The sequence below is a fragment of the Eurosta solidaginis genome, chromosome 1, assembly GCF_040869045.1.
Source record: "Eurosta solidaginis isolate ZX-2024a chromosome 1, ASM4086904v1, whole genome shotgun sequence".
Taxonomy (NCBI): domain Eukaryota; kingdom Metazoa; phylum Arthropoda; class Insecta; order Diptera; family Tephritidae; genus Eurosta; species Eurosta solidaginis.
In genome coordinates, this window is record NC_090319.1 from 101,841,291 (window position 1) to 101,856,034 (window position 14,744).

At 36.2% G+C, this 14,744-nt stretch overlaps 2 protein-coding genes and 1 pseudogene across 17 annotated transcripts in view; all 3 read left to right on the top strand.

Annotated features, from left to right (window-relative positions):
* Positions 1-14,744, top strand: part of LOC137236610 (activating signal cointegrator 1 complex subunit 3-like) — a 246,448-nt gene that overhangs the window by 165,284 nt on the left and 66,420 nt on the right. For all 3 annotated transcript variants that reach the window (XR_010948516.1, XR_010948518.1, XR_010948517.1), the window contains exon 3: positions 6,930-7,044. The gene's annotated coding sequence lies outside the window, so the exon portion shown is untranslated. The remainder of the gene's footprint in view (positions 1-6,929; positions 7,045-14,744) is intronic.
* gpp (grappa) overlaps positions 1-14,744 on the top strand; it is a 276,164-nt gene that overhangs the window by 160,523 nt on the left and 100,897 nt on the right. The gene's annotated exons all lie outside the window — the stretch shown is intronic.
* Positions 1-14,744, top strand: part of LOC137237443 (glycerol kinase 3-like) — a 277,790-nt pseudogene that overhangs the window by 3,444 nt on the left and 259,602 nt on the right.

Genomic DNA, 14,744 nt, shown 5'->3' on the forward strand with positions numbered 1-14,744 from the left:
ATTTACCAATCCTTCTGAAATTTTCCATCGGTTCATTTTCCTACATGGTTATTTTCCCTTATGTTGTCAACATAGCTCTCAACTGAGTATGTAATGTTCGGTTACACCCGAACTTAACCTTCCTTACTTGTTGATTTTGTATAGGACAAGTGCAGCTTTATAAAAGATGGAATTATGCGGTCAAAAAATGCGATTTTATGAAAAAGTACCAAACTGCATAATTCCGGAGTATTATTTCGATTTTAATGTTGCAATCATTGAGCGTATTAACTTATTCATTCCGTATGCTTGGAACATTCTTTTCCATTAAAATATTTGTGGAATCGCTGTTCATATTTGGAATATTCGTAAAGGGCTCGTTCGTAAACCAGAATATAGTTTCTTTGTAGTATACACTGTCCAACATTTTGCTTTTGGAATAGAGTAAAAGCAGATGACCTGATAAACACGCCTACGTGAATAGCCAGATTCTTTTAATAATTTAATAATTTTTCTTTTTTATTTCAGATTTATTTCGGTGGAACTTCCATTTATTACAATTAAATATCTTAGTGTTTTAACAAAATCTAAACATATAATTGTAAAGTTAGTCGTACTAATAATAATGCAATATGTTTTCATGAAAATGAATATAAAGAATAATTAAATTGGTATCAAAAGCAAATAACACAAATAAATAACTTTTTAATGGTATTTTGGAATCGAAAACAATTTATATTCAGCTTTCTTTTAGAAATTTTATTTATAAGCTTTAAAGCAACGAGCCGTTTTGATTATTTTACGCTTACCTGTAAACGATTTGGAAACAAAAAATCAAATTTTTGAAAACTTTTTGAGAAAACTTTTTAAATACTCACATTACGTTTACTCTGCTCGCTTTCCAACTTTCCTTCCAATGGTATGGCTATTGTAAATTTTTTATACATAAAAATCTCGAGGGACGATATATATTTTGATTATTTTACGCTTAGCTCTAAACGATTTGGAAACAAAAAATCAAAGTTTTGAAAACTTTTTGAGAAAAATTTTGAAATACTCACAATACGTTTACTCTGCTCGCTTTCCAACTTTCCTTCCAACGGTATGGTTACTGCAAATTTTTTATACTTAAAAATCTCGAGGGACGATATATATTTTGATAATTTTACGCTTAGCTGTAAACGATTTGGAAACAAAAAATCAAAGTTTTGAAAACTTTTTGAGAAAAATTTTGAAATACTCACAATACGTTTACTCTGCTCGCTTTCCAACTTTCCTTCCAACGGTATGGTTATTGCAAATTTTTTATACTTAAAAATCTCGAGGGACGATATATATTCAGCATGAAATCTGAAACTTAAAATGTACTACGGTGTTGGGTGATGCTTGTGTATAAAAAACGTCCGCGCTAATATTTAGATGATGTGGCTGCTGTAATAAAGAAAATATTTAAAAAATATATATTCATATACAATTACAAATAATTATGGTTGGTGTAAATAGCTATTCTTCACCTTATAATTTAATTTTGAGGAATTTTTTGAACCCCATCAACCTTTGTTTAGCCTTTTGGACCTTTAAGCGTTTGTTAAGGCTACGGATACGAAAGTGAATGCGGCATTTGAAGAATAACCGTTTCACGTTTTCGGGTACTTGGACCTGCGCGCTACTGTCTACTAAACGCTTATGTAGATTTTTGCAATTAGAAATTTCTAATGCGTTAATATTGTTAAATATTTTCTCCATTGTTTTCACGCCCTGTAGGAGACTTGCATTCGGCTTTTTTAAAATCCTTTGCTTGTTTGGTCTATAAACCCGAACGAAGGTCCAAAATCGCGAAGTTCTTCCAAATTTAGCTTTTTAATCATATAGCCAGCGATGTATGACAAAGCGTCCTCTTGCAAAATACCGCAGTCATCTACGTCGCCGATAGTGTTCAATATTTCTTGCGATGCAGGCATGCTTTCATCTATACAATCACAGTTTTCTTTATCGCAGCCAGTATTACCACCTACAGTGCTTCCATGCGCGATAGTTGTCACGCTTTGACTTACGGTACTGCTCCTTGAATTTAAAGGTTTCAAAGGAGTCGATGCTTGTAGGGGCACGAGCCATTGAGTCGAATCCTTTGAAACATTTCCTGTTCCTCGCAAGGACTCGGTATTTCGAGCTGAAAAATAATAAGGATCGCGTAAATTTTATTATTGGTATGTTATATTTTAGATTTTACCCAAAATATATTTTCGAAGCCTATATTGAAATTCCTTTGGAGTCGGGTGATCGTTTAAACCACCTTTGCTACGCATAGCACCAAAGAAATTTTCAAGAACATCTTGATTTAGCCGGTACGTCAATATATATTCCACATTTGAATTATGTCTAAGGTCGTTATATAAACCTACCAACGCTCTATTGGTAATTAATATTCCCTTCTGAAATAGTTCTAGGGTCGTTCTTCCGGGCAGAATGGGCGACGACATGAAATCGTTCATGCGATTAAGCACCTCCATTTGATTTGAAAGATTCCTTCCGAAAGGTTCCTGATGATTTAAAACCAATTGTGAGAAACTAAAATTAAATTGTGTAGAACGAATGCTACCTTTCCCGGATAATTAAACGTTTCAAGTTTGGAATTTAAAACATCAAACCAGTCATTAATAAGCTGAATGAAATCAGCAGTTTCGACTGGTTTGTATAAATCAAACCCTACCGAATAACATCGTCGGATGGCATTGGCAACCGTGTTTGAAAACAACTGGGCTGCTGTTTTCACTTTTTGTCGTGTTGAAACGATAAGCACATAGTACGTATTAATTGGAATTTAGAGTATTTACAGCCGCAATAAGTAGGAATATAAAAATTTTGCTGTAGGTTTTCACATTATATTTTATGCTTCATGCAATAATCTGCAACTAAATTTAAAACAGTAAGTACCCACCTGGTCCTTGTACAGAAAGGTGTTCGTGCGATATTTTGTAAGCTATCGACATGTCTGAGCCGGAAGTGTGATTCAGCAAATCGCAAATTGTTCTTGTGCCTAGGCGATGTCCATACCATATTATATCGTCATCTATATAATGGTTTCGCACCAGCTTTAAAAGATGTGGCGCATCTGAGAAGACATAGACCTTCGAAGTCTCGTCCGACGGGTGTTGAAACCAAGGCTTATCTGAAAAGAAGGGAAAAAAATTTGACCATCGTTCACATTGCATAATTTAAAAACCAAGAAAGTTATTAAGTGCTATTTTACCTGGGCTTATCTTTAACTGGTTATAAAGGGAGCGATTTGTGGATCCCAGATCACAAACAACAGCTACCACTGTGACGTTTATGTCCTTTAACGACACAATAATGGAAAACAATATATCCTTCGTCATTTTTGTATCGAAAGCATAAAATACAGGCTGCTTCCATGACTTAAGCAACCCTCGCGCCATCACCACTTGCACCATCTTCGCTGGCTGTCGAGCTTGGTCTCTTGGCTCATCATACTCATACGCCTCTGCGACTTTCATCTCGTCGAAAGAGAGAACACACATTTTGTCACTCTCAGTGAGTTCAGACATGTGTGCCAACGCATCGAATGATGGAGCAAGAAGACCCTCGCTCATATCGGTCTTTCGAGACCAACGCTGTAAAGTGGTGACGTGGGGAAGTGGAAACCCCTTATCATAAAGGTGGTGATAAGCTCTCGGTCCAGCCGCATTTACGCATATCGCACTCGAAATGTCCTTCCAGTCCCAAAAGACCCTACGATCTATGTTTAAATTATAAAATTACTCTCACAATCAATAAAAAAAATAAAATCTTTAACATACCTGGACAAACCATCTTCTGTATTTGACCTTCCGTGAATATTTTTCTGAAATTATCGAGCACAAGGTTGGATTTGTCAAGCTCACGACGCAATTCTTTGTTGACTTCCTTTAGTTGTTTTATCTGTTTTTTTAATATCCTAATTTCGGGATCCATTAACGCCTCGAAAATTATACAGCTGCAAGAATATTTTAAAATATTAAAAGATATTGCATTAAACTTTAATTCATAATTCCTTTTTACAGCTACTTACTGGGTTTGGGTTTCAGCGTCCGTTACAAGCTCTCTTGCTGTTTGCGTTTGGACATCTTTACTTGCTGTAGCCAAAGAAGTGTCCTCAGTACATACAAAGTCCATTTTGGAAAACTGCCCCGAACTAGTTAAAAAACATATTTAGTGTATAATTGCATATTTGTATGCATTTCAACTAGAAAGTAACAGGGCAACTTACTCGTTTTGTAATGGATCGCAGTGTAAAGCTTCAGTTTCTGGCGTACAAACAGTGCTTGTATCATTTGCCAAAGGCCGAAATGGTATTGCTTTTGGCAGTAATCTTGCCTTCCTTCCACCACAAATCATGTCCGCGCGCGAAAAATGTTCTGCGCAAATGAAATCTTTCCTTCGTAGGTACATTTGGCAGCTGCTTTCCCACAACAAACGTTTTTGGTCGTCGGCAGGCACCTGGAAGAACGGCCCAGTCCCTCGTTCAATTTTTTTTAAGCAAATAACGCACTTTCCCATTTTAATCAAGTTTTATACTATTTTTTACGTAAATATGCACTCGTTTTATTAACAAACACCGAAAGCTTTAAATATAACTTACCAATTATTTGTAAACACTCAAATGTAAACAATAAAAATTTTGAATTCGCCTTGAGTTTGACATAATACAATATTTTGCAAAAAAAAAAGTTCCAATCAGCTGACGCGGTGCTGCCACCTGGTATGGATTCGCCTTGGCCACGATCAAATAGACCAGCTGTCAAGCGAAAAAATCTAAAAAATTTTGATTTTCATCAACGCGAAGCCGACAACAAATACGTGTGAGCACGACATCGCCCGATACGCACACAACTACACGTTGCTAGGTAACCATCAAGCAAATTTTGTGCGTTGCCCAGCAGCTTTTACAGCTACAAAAATTAAAGCGGATTTACACAGACGCTTTGTTGTGTTGTATTCATTAAGCTGCAGACATTGGTGCTATATCGGTAACCGTATCGGTAACCTTATAACAGCTGATTCGACCAACCTTATGGGAATCAATGCAATCAATTATTGGTGTCGCTAAGGTCGTAACCGTATCGTAGCCAACCAACGGCACCAATGACTCCACTTTTAATTCATCTGTCGGGCGAAGTATCGAAAAATTTACATAAATACTTTGGTTGCGTGCCTACGCTTTGACAACGCCAGACGAAAAACAATGAAATGCCGTACGTTATCTTTGCATTGAAGCGACCAAAGCCTTTATATAATTTTGCCCTTATGCATTTGAGTAAACAGCCTTAGAAGTGAAATTTTCCCATTTTACACGTGTGACGCTTTATATTTTGACTCCAAGTTAAATAAACTTTGCTTTCCGTATGTTTCCGCATTGTTGCAGGCTACAAATCTTCTAGTATTCTTATTTTCGCGGAAATATATGCAACTATTTCATCTGTAAATACTACAAAGTCTTATTAAACTATCAAATGCAACTCAGCTTGAAGTACTCTTACGTACCAAAAATGCAACTCTAGACCTGAGATTTGCATCAGGTGAGCGAGGCTGTTTGTAGTTTCGACGTTTATCGCTTAGTTACACACTTGTATAGGTACACTATGTATTGGAGTATTACATATATGGTAAACATCGACAATACTCCACAAAATCTTCAAGAAAATTGGATTTCGCTGCTAAAAGCAGTTGCTTATTTTCGTGGAAGACACGAACAACAGAAAGGTGTTAGTCTTTCATGGGACCGACGATATGATAATCTGTATTTCGATGTTTTTAGTGGGAAGACTGTGAGTAAAGATGCGAGGATGAAAATGAACCGCAATTCCTTAGTTCAAGAATGAAATAGTCGCCGCCTCTCTTACTTTGAAAACTGTTTCATATCCAGCGCCGTATTCTGCAGGCAAAGAATTATGGTCTATATGTTCTCGAAAAACTATAATATGGTTTACATATTAACAAAAAATGTAACCAGGATTGCATTGTTTACTTCAATACGATACAAAGGCTTGAATGATCATCCGTTTCCACTAGAGTTAAAATATAAACTTTGATCATATATTCTAGGTAAACAGTTCTTACGACTTAAAGGCGTAAAATTGTAATCCTATTTATATTATGATCTTCATCTGGCCGAACTACCACGTCGAACAAATCTTTTTTATTTCGAATTCCGGCATTAGTTAATTATGTTTATCTTTCTCAAATAATTTACGTACACATTAATTTATCGCGTTTATAATTCTGGCTTTTATCCAGGGGCGGCCGCCTTTCATATTCCCAATTGCTCAGATTTGATTCACAAGGATTGCTACGCTATTTCGTTTACTAAATGTGTTGGTCTACGCTGAATATGCGGAGTAACAAAATCGGGAGGAGACTATTGTTTATACATACATATATTTTGCAAACAAAAGCTCAAGCGAGCTATTTTAAGCTTAATGTTAGCATTATATTTCATTTTAAGTCTTCGGTTCCCTTTTGTAACAAAATAATACTTTCATAACATATTTAGGAAATTATTAAATTTTTCGAGTTCAAGGCCACGCATAAATAAAAACCAAATATTTTATATCTTTCAATAAATATACTTGTTTAATGTTTAATCGATATTTCGACCTCAATCTGAGATCATCCTCAGGAACTCTTGGCTGTGCCTGATCGATCAGGCCGAAAAACAACAAATAAAAATATTTAGGAAATAATTTTCGAATATCAACAAACAATGCGGGCATCCATCTTGCGTCATTGCTCGTTGATCAACGACTAAACCACTATCACTACGATCATAATACTCTCACTAGCACATTCACAGTTTCAGTTTTGAAGAGCCCTGCTGTATACTATAAAATCTTATCATAGATGCGTATATGTCGATTATCATGCTTATTATTTATTTCTTCTTCTCATTACAGGTGCTTACGCTATCGTTAATTTCGCGTGTTCTTTCGTTACGTTATGTCGTACCGTTATTTTGTATTTAACAACGCGTTTTATTGATCATGCTGCAGATAACTAAATTATCATTAGGTATGTAACAAATATACATTTTATGAATATAAGAAGCATATTTAAGAATTTCAATTTTTATCATGTTTTTTTACTGTAATTTTTTGTTTGTGTTTTATTTCTGTTATTATTTATATTTGCTTATCTTTTCTCTTTTCTGCATCATCTATACCTTTATCATATCATAATACTGAATTGTTATTGATGCGTCATAAAAATTTGGTCATTTTTGCCACCTTTTTTTATTTTCCCCTTTTCAATTTGGTTTCTTTTATGTTTGCTCTCTATCTCATTCGTACACCATGTGTTTCTGTGCGTGCTGTGTATAGTACGTTGTGAAGATGATTGTGTTTTCGTTGTTGTTGTTGGCTTTATAATCGTCATCCATATAGGTATGTATCTAAAGATGCTCGTGTGTGTATCTATAATTATCTACCCGCCGTCTGGTTGTTGTGCATGCCAAAAACTGGTTGTTGCTGTGTGGTGATGTTCAGTGACCTTTGTTAATAATTTGCCGAGCGTTTTTTGCGCGAAAAATTTCTTCTTTTTTTGTTCTTTTCATTACTTGCTATTTTTTGTTATCTGTAGCTCTTATGAAAAAAATTATAAAAGCATTAGCTGAGGTTAGTTACCGTTTATCGCCTTTAATTAATTAAATTATATATTTCGGCTGCAATGTTTTTTTGTTTTGATTTAGGACATGAATTGTCTGAAGTGACTTTGTTTTCATCATTTAATATCACCTATTCCAATTCGTTCTTATACTTTTTCGCTTACTTTTGCGTTTATGTAAACTCGCGTTTATTCATTCAATTCGGAATCTAAAGAATTTATCTGTGACTATTTTCAGTACGAGCATCTGCTGCATCTGGCGGCCACCGTGGTGTGATGGTAGCGTGTTCCGCCTATCACACCGTATGCCCTGGGTTCGCACCCCGGGCAAAGCAACATCAAAATTTTAGAAATATGGTTTTTCAATTAGAAGAAAATTTTTCTAAGCGGGGTCGCCCCTCGGCAGTGTTTGGTAAGCGCTCCGGGTGCATTTATGCCATGAAAAGCTCTCAGTGAAAACTCATCTGCCTTGCAGATGTCGTTCGGAGTCGGCATAAAACATGTAGGTCCCTTCCGGCCAATTTGTAGGGAAAATCAAGAGGAGCACGACGCAAATTGGAAGAGAAGCTCGGCCTTAGATCTCTTCGGAGGTTATCGCGCCTTACATTTATTTTTTTTTATCTGCTTCACACTAAGTAACTACCTCGTGGAATTTTTGCCTAATATTACATCCACATTGCGCCATTAACTCGAGTTTATGGCCCATTTTCGAGTTTGGCATGCTGCTTCGAGTTTAACAGTACTGTTCAAGTAGTATAAGCGTAGATAAATAAGTTTAGAATAATTTCTTAATATCTCCGATTTACACAAAGAGCTGTGCTTCATTTTCGATAGGTTGAACTGGCCTGTTGCCCCTCACATAAACTGAAAGAGCCTTCGTATCGGAGCTAAATTTAATAATCAGCTTCTTCATATAAGAGAAGTCCGTATAAATGGCGTCGAATTGCGTTGATGTATCGAGGGCACCGATAATTTGGTTGCTCACCTAAGCTAAGTTGGTAGAGGTGATCCTCCATCGAATAATTTACGTTGCAAAATGTCATCGAAGACTTTGGCAGAGTTTCCTGGTAGTATTTCTGAAAGGAAACTGGCAAGGATTCTACTTCAGCAACACAGCCACACAAAAAATAACCTACCTCAAAAAATTAGAGGGGGTTTGCAGGCTATCAATGCTTAGCATTGCGGGAGCCCTGAAAACAATCCCGATGGCTGCACTGTTGCCATTCTGCACACCGGTACAGCTGTTAGCAAAGACCATATCGTTAACAAATGCAACGACGCTCAGTGCCTCGAGCGCAGACCATACGGCCATAGTAGTATAGCGTCATTAATTACATACAGACTACTTGATTCCCTATCTGCGCTTCGAGGGGTCTTTTAAAGCCACATCAAGGGTGAATGGTTGTCGCAAGGGCGCTCAAATGGCGGAATAGGCGATACATGTGTACACAGATGGTTCCAAAGTAGTGGAAGGTGTAGTATACTGTACTGGAAATAAAAAGATCCTACAAGCTGCCAGATTACTGTAGCATTTTTCAAGCGGAAGTTTTAGCCGTAACAAAGCAGTATAAACATTGGAAGAGAAAAGCTTAAGCTGCAACCGTGTTAACTTTTATATTGACAGTCAAGCAGTAATTAAGCCAATAATCTCGCATAGCACAGCATCTTAAAGTGTGGACGGAGTTATTTTATAACGTTGGTCCTGGTTTTTTATAGGTTTATTCAGTTTGGTCGTTAAATAAACTTCTGGTAACACTACGTATTCATTCAGTCTCTGTGAGGTCCCCATGGACCGGCCAGTTCAACCTAACCTAAACCTTTATGAACTTGATGTTGTTTTGTTGATTTTGTGACAGGTTGGATAATTAATGTATATTGAACCAATTGTCGCATGTTTTAAAAAGGACTGTTTTCTGAAGATAAAATTTAAGAGCTATCTGGCCGATAAAAACATTTTTGGTGAACAAAACTCTTTTTTATAGGGCAGATGAACTTTAAAGTTCACATGAAAACTGTAATTATAGTAGAAGTATGGTGAGTTTCATTTTAATGTCGAACTTTTAGAACACTTTGGGTTTTGAATTAGCAAGTAACGGAGGCAAGTTTTTCAAACTGCACCTTTAGAAATTGGACTAAAAAAATCATCAAGTTGGAATAAGTATAATATATAGCTCTCACACAACTAATTGTACAAATTTTCTTCCGAAGCTGTTCGTATTTATTTTGACTACCCTTTCTAGTGTTCCATTAAGAGTGCTCCATGGATAAACATCTTTGCTTCTTCCTTTAATTTCATTGCCAACTTCTACTTGCGCAATGTATTTGCTCTTTATTTTCATTTTTTTCGTTTACAATTGTTTTGTTCATTTCTCGTCTCCACATCAATCAAACAGAACGCTAACACAAAGCAAAAACAAACAAAAAACAACCTGCTGATTTGCCATTGAATTGTGAGTTAACCATAACCCTCGAATTGAATTTCCTGCTTGAGTGAGCTACGCATTGGGACGCCAATCATACATCCACTCATATAAATATGTAAGGATAACAAATAAAACTAGAAAATATCATAATTACTCCTACGGTTGTTGTTTACCAGCATTAAAGAAGGATATGAAATAATGGATTAAATTCTTCAGAGTTGCGTTTTCAGGGTTGGTTTACAATTTATTGAATATATCGCCTTAGTGAGCTGGATTAAGGATATTATTATTTCATGTCATTTATATGCGTATCGCATATGTATGTGTGTTTTTCTTTGTATATGTGCCAGCATGTTATTTTATAAGCCTTTGACAATAGACCAGCATTCACGCTATAAGAAAGGGTATTTTTATTTCGCACGTAATATGCATAATGAAAAAAAAGTTTGGAAGCGCAGCAAAGTAAGAACAAAAATATGCACATACATACACGAACGTTTTTTAGAACACGTGTAACACAAAAAAGAAATTAAAATCAATGAAACTCATCTACCAGCCGGATTCACCCCTTCAACGAAAGTTTAGCGCTCAAAGCTCAGTTTATTATCTAACTGCATCAATTTATATATAGACCAGGGTTTTGACCGTTCTCATGCTTTGGAACTTGCGCAATTGCTACATTATTTTTATTTTTATTAAGTCTTAAATCAAGTCTGCTAATGATGTTTTTCCACCAACCTCGAAAAGTGCCGTTTACTTAAACTTAATTGTTTGTGTAACGCACGTTCCTAACACGCGTTTGTTTTCTTATTAACTATTGAATTTCCACATCCATTAAGAACCGTTAAACTTTTCACATTGTTTGTATTTATTGTTTTGCTATTAACTAACCATATGTTGTGGCGTTGAAAATAACAACACATTTTTGTGTCATTCTTTGTTTTCCTTATTATTCGTGTTTCGCTTCGTAACATTCTTAAACTATTATTATTTATTTTGGCCACAAGGCCTTAAACAAAACCACTTAATTAATATTATTAATTCGTATATGTATATGTGCTCTTAGATCGCGTGTTTTGCATATAAATGTTATTGGCGGGAAAACCGTATCTAAAAATATATTCAAATTGTGTAAAAATTTACACTTTGTTATGCTTATTTATTTATTTTTGATTACTTTTGCTTGTGAGTTGCTTACCTTGAAACCCAACATGGGTTTAAAATTGTTCGAGAGATTTTTCAAAGAGATGATGATTAATTTTCAGAAAGAAACGTAATGAGAGTTTGGGTGGAACCGAACATTCACATTTTCAAAAATTGTTCTTACTATATTAAAAATTGTTGTGCGGTTCTCTTTCAAAGGTGTCGCAACGTCGCAGGGACATGTTTGTTGCATTTTTCATTGCGAAATTAACCAAAGGGATGATGGACACCACTGTTTTGCTTATTGAGATTGTTCTCTTCAGACCGTCTAAACATTTTTAATCACCTTTCTTAAGCGCGCGGCGATCAAATTTCGAAATGAACGAAACTTTCCGCTGTTTGCGTAAGGATTTCTACAAACATATCACTTATTTTGATATCTCCAACTTACTAATTTAATTAGATTACTAATAAATTATAGAACTGGTTATCTATAATGGACCTATCAGCAAATTTCTTTTATTGAGCTTCGAATCCCGTCTACCAATCGCTTCTGGTAGAGATAATTCGAAATTTGTTTCAGATAAATCACTTTCCGGTAATTTACTGAAAAATACGTGGCCCGTCTGTACTCAATTGTTTGCAGAGGGAAATGTTTAAGCTTTCACGTTCTTCTAGAATGGCAGATGTACAGTATCAGCTTTTCCAACAAACATACAAGTTAGATATCGATTAAAAGAATTATAGATAAGTAGTGCCGATCTCTGACCTTTAATGTTCCAGGGCGACTCGAGAAATGCTAAAGAAACGGTTTTCTCAAACAAAACAGTTCCGTAATAGAATTATAATGCAATTTTCTGGTGAGATTTTAATGGCAGCTGATTTTACATCAATTCTCTAATCATTCCCGATTACTACTATATATTATTCTTAAATTTTTTTCGAATCAAGAATTCGCGCTTTATCTAGGTTAGATTAAATTGAGCTGGCCGGTCAGTGAGGACTGAATGAGTTATTTCCAGAAGTTTGCTCAACGACCAATTCTAACCAACCATATCAGAAACCAGGACCTATGTTATAAAATAGCTCCGCCCTCTGGGCAAATACTAGAAGTTTCTAGGATCTATACTACTTGCCTCTAGATCTGATAGCTATGCTACCCTACTCTATGCACAAGCACAAAACGTGTTCGATCATTTTCTGTTCCAACACGCATTTATTACATCTGCTATCACTAATAAAAAGCTTGTGACGCCAGTCTAGTGTCTAGTCAGAATACCCAACATCAACCTACATTCCAATCTTTTCAGTGATAAGAGTAATTTTTATACTCAGTTGAGCAGAGCTCACAGAGTATATTAAGTTTGATTGGATAACGGTTGGTTGTACATATATAAAGGAATCGAGATAGATATAGACTTCCATATATCAAAATAATCAGGATCGAAAAAAAATTTGATTGAGCCATGTCCGTCCGTCCGTCCGTTAACACGATAACTTGAGTAAATTTTGAGGTATCTTGATGAAATTTGGTATGTAGGTTCCTGAGCACTCATCTCAGATCGCTATTTAAAATGAACGATATCGGACTATAACCACGCCCACTTTTTCGATATCGAAAATTTCGAAAAACCGAAAAAGTGCGATAACTCATTACAAAAGACAGATAAAGCGACGAAACTTGGTAGATGGGTTGACGTTATGACGCAGAATAGAAAATTAGTAAGATTTTGGACAATGGGCGTGGCACCGCCCACTTTTACAAGAAGGTAATTTAAAAGTTTTGCAAGCTGTAATTTGGCAGTCGTTGAAGATATCATGATGAAATTTGGCAGGAACGTTACTACTATTACTCTATATGTGCTAAATAAAAATTAGCAAAATTGGATGAAGAACACGCCCACTTTTTAAAAAAAAATTTTTTTAAATTCAAATTTTAACATAAAATTTAATATCTTTACTGTATATAAGTAAATTAAGCCAAAATTCAACTCCAGTAATGATATGATGCAACAAAATACAAAAATAAAAGAAAATTTCAAAATGGGCGTGGCTCCGCCCATTTTCATTTAGTTTGTCTAGAATACTTTTATTGCCATAAGTCGAACAAAAATTTACCTATCCTTCTCAAATTTGGTAGGAGCATAGATTCTATGACGGTAACTGTTCTCTGTGAAAATGGGCGAAATCGGTGGAAGCCACGCCCAGTTTTTATACACAGTCCACCGTCTGTCCTTCCGCTCGGCCATTAACACAATAACTTGAGCAAAATCCGATATATCTTTACTAAACTTAGCCCACGTACTTACCTGAGCTCACTTTTTCTTGGTATAAAAAATGGGCGAAATCTGACCATAACCACGCCCACTTTATCGATATCGAAAATTACGAAAAATGAAAAAAATGCCATAATTCTATACCAAATACGAAAAAAGTGATGAAACATGGTAACTGGATTGGTTTATTGACGCAAAATATAACTTTGGAAAAAACTTTGTAAAATGGGTGTGACACCTACCATATTAAGTAGAAGAAAATGAAAAAGTTCTACAAGGCGAAATCAACAGCCCTTGGAATCTTGGCAGGAATACTGTTAGTGGTATTGCATATATAAATAAATTAGCAGTACCCGACAGATGATTTTCTGGATCACCTGGTCCACATTTTGGTCGATATCGCGAGAACGCCTTCACATATACATCTAAGGGCCACTCGCTTTTAAAACCCTCATTAATACCTTTAATTTGATATCCATATCGTACAAAAACTTACCAGAGTCACCCCTGTCCCACCCTAATGGCGATATCTCGAAAAGGCGTCCACCTATAGACCTAATGCCCCCTCCCTCTTAAAATGCTCAGTAACACCTTTCGTTTGATACCCATATCGTACAAACATTCTAGAGTCACCCCTGGCCCACCCTAATGGCGATATCTCGAAAAGGCGTCCACCTATAGACCTAGTGTCCACTCCCTCTTAAAATGCTCAGTAACACCTTTCGTTTGATACCCATATCGTACAAACATTCTAGAGTCACCCCTGGCCCACCCTAATGGCGATATCTCGAAAAGGCGTCCACCTATAGACCTAATGCCCACTCCCTCTTAAAATGCTCAGTAACAGCTTTCGTTTGATACCCATATCGTACAAACATTCTAGAGTCACACCTGGCCCACCCTAATGGCGATATTTCGAAAAGGCGTCCACCTATAGAACTAAGGGTTACTCCCTTTTAAAATACTCATTACCACCTTTCATTTGATACCCATATCGTACAAACACATTCTAGAGTCACCCTGGCCCACCCTAATGGCGATATCTCGAAAAGGCGTCCACCTATAGACCTAATGTCCACTCCCTCTTAAAATGCTCAGTAACACCTTTCGTTTGATACCCATATCGTACAAACATTCTAGAGTCACCCCTGGCCCACCCTAATGGCGATATCTCGAAAAGGCGTCCACCTATAGACCTAATGTCCACTCCCTCTTAAAATGCTCAGTAACACCTTTCGTTTGATACCCATATCGTACAAACATTCTA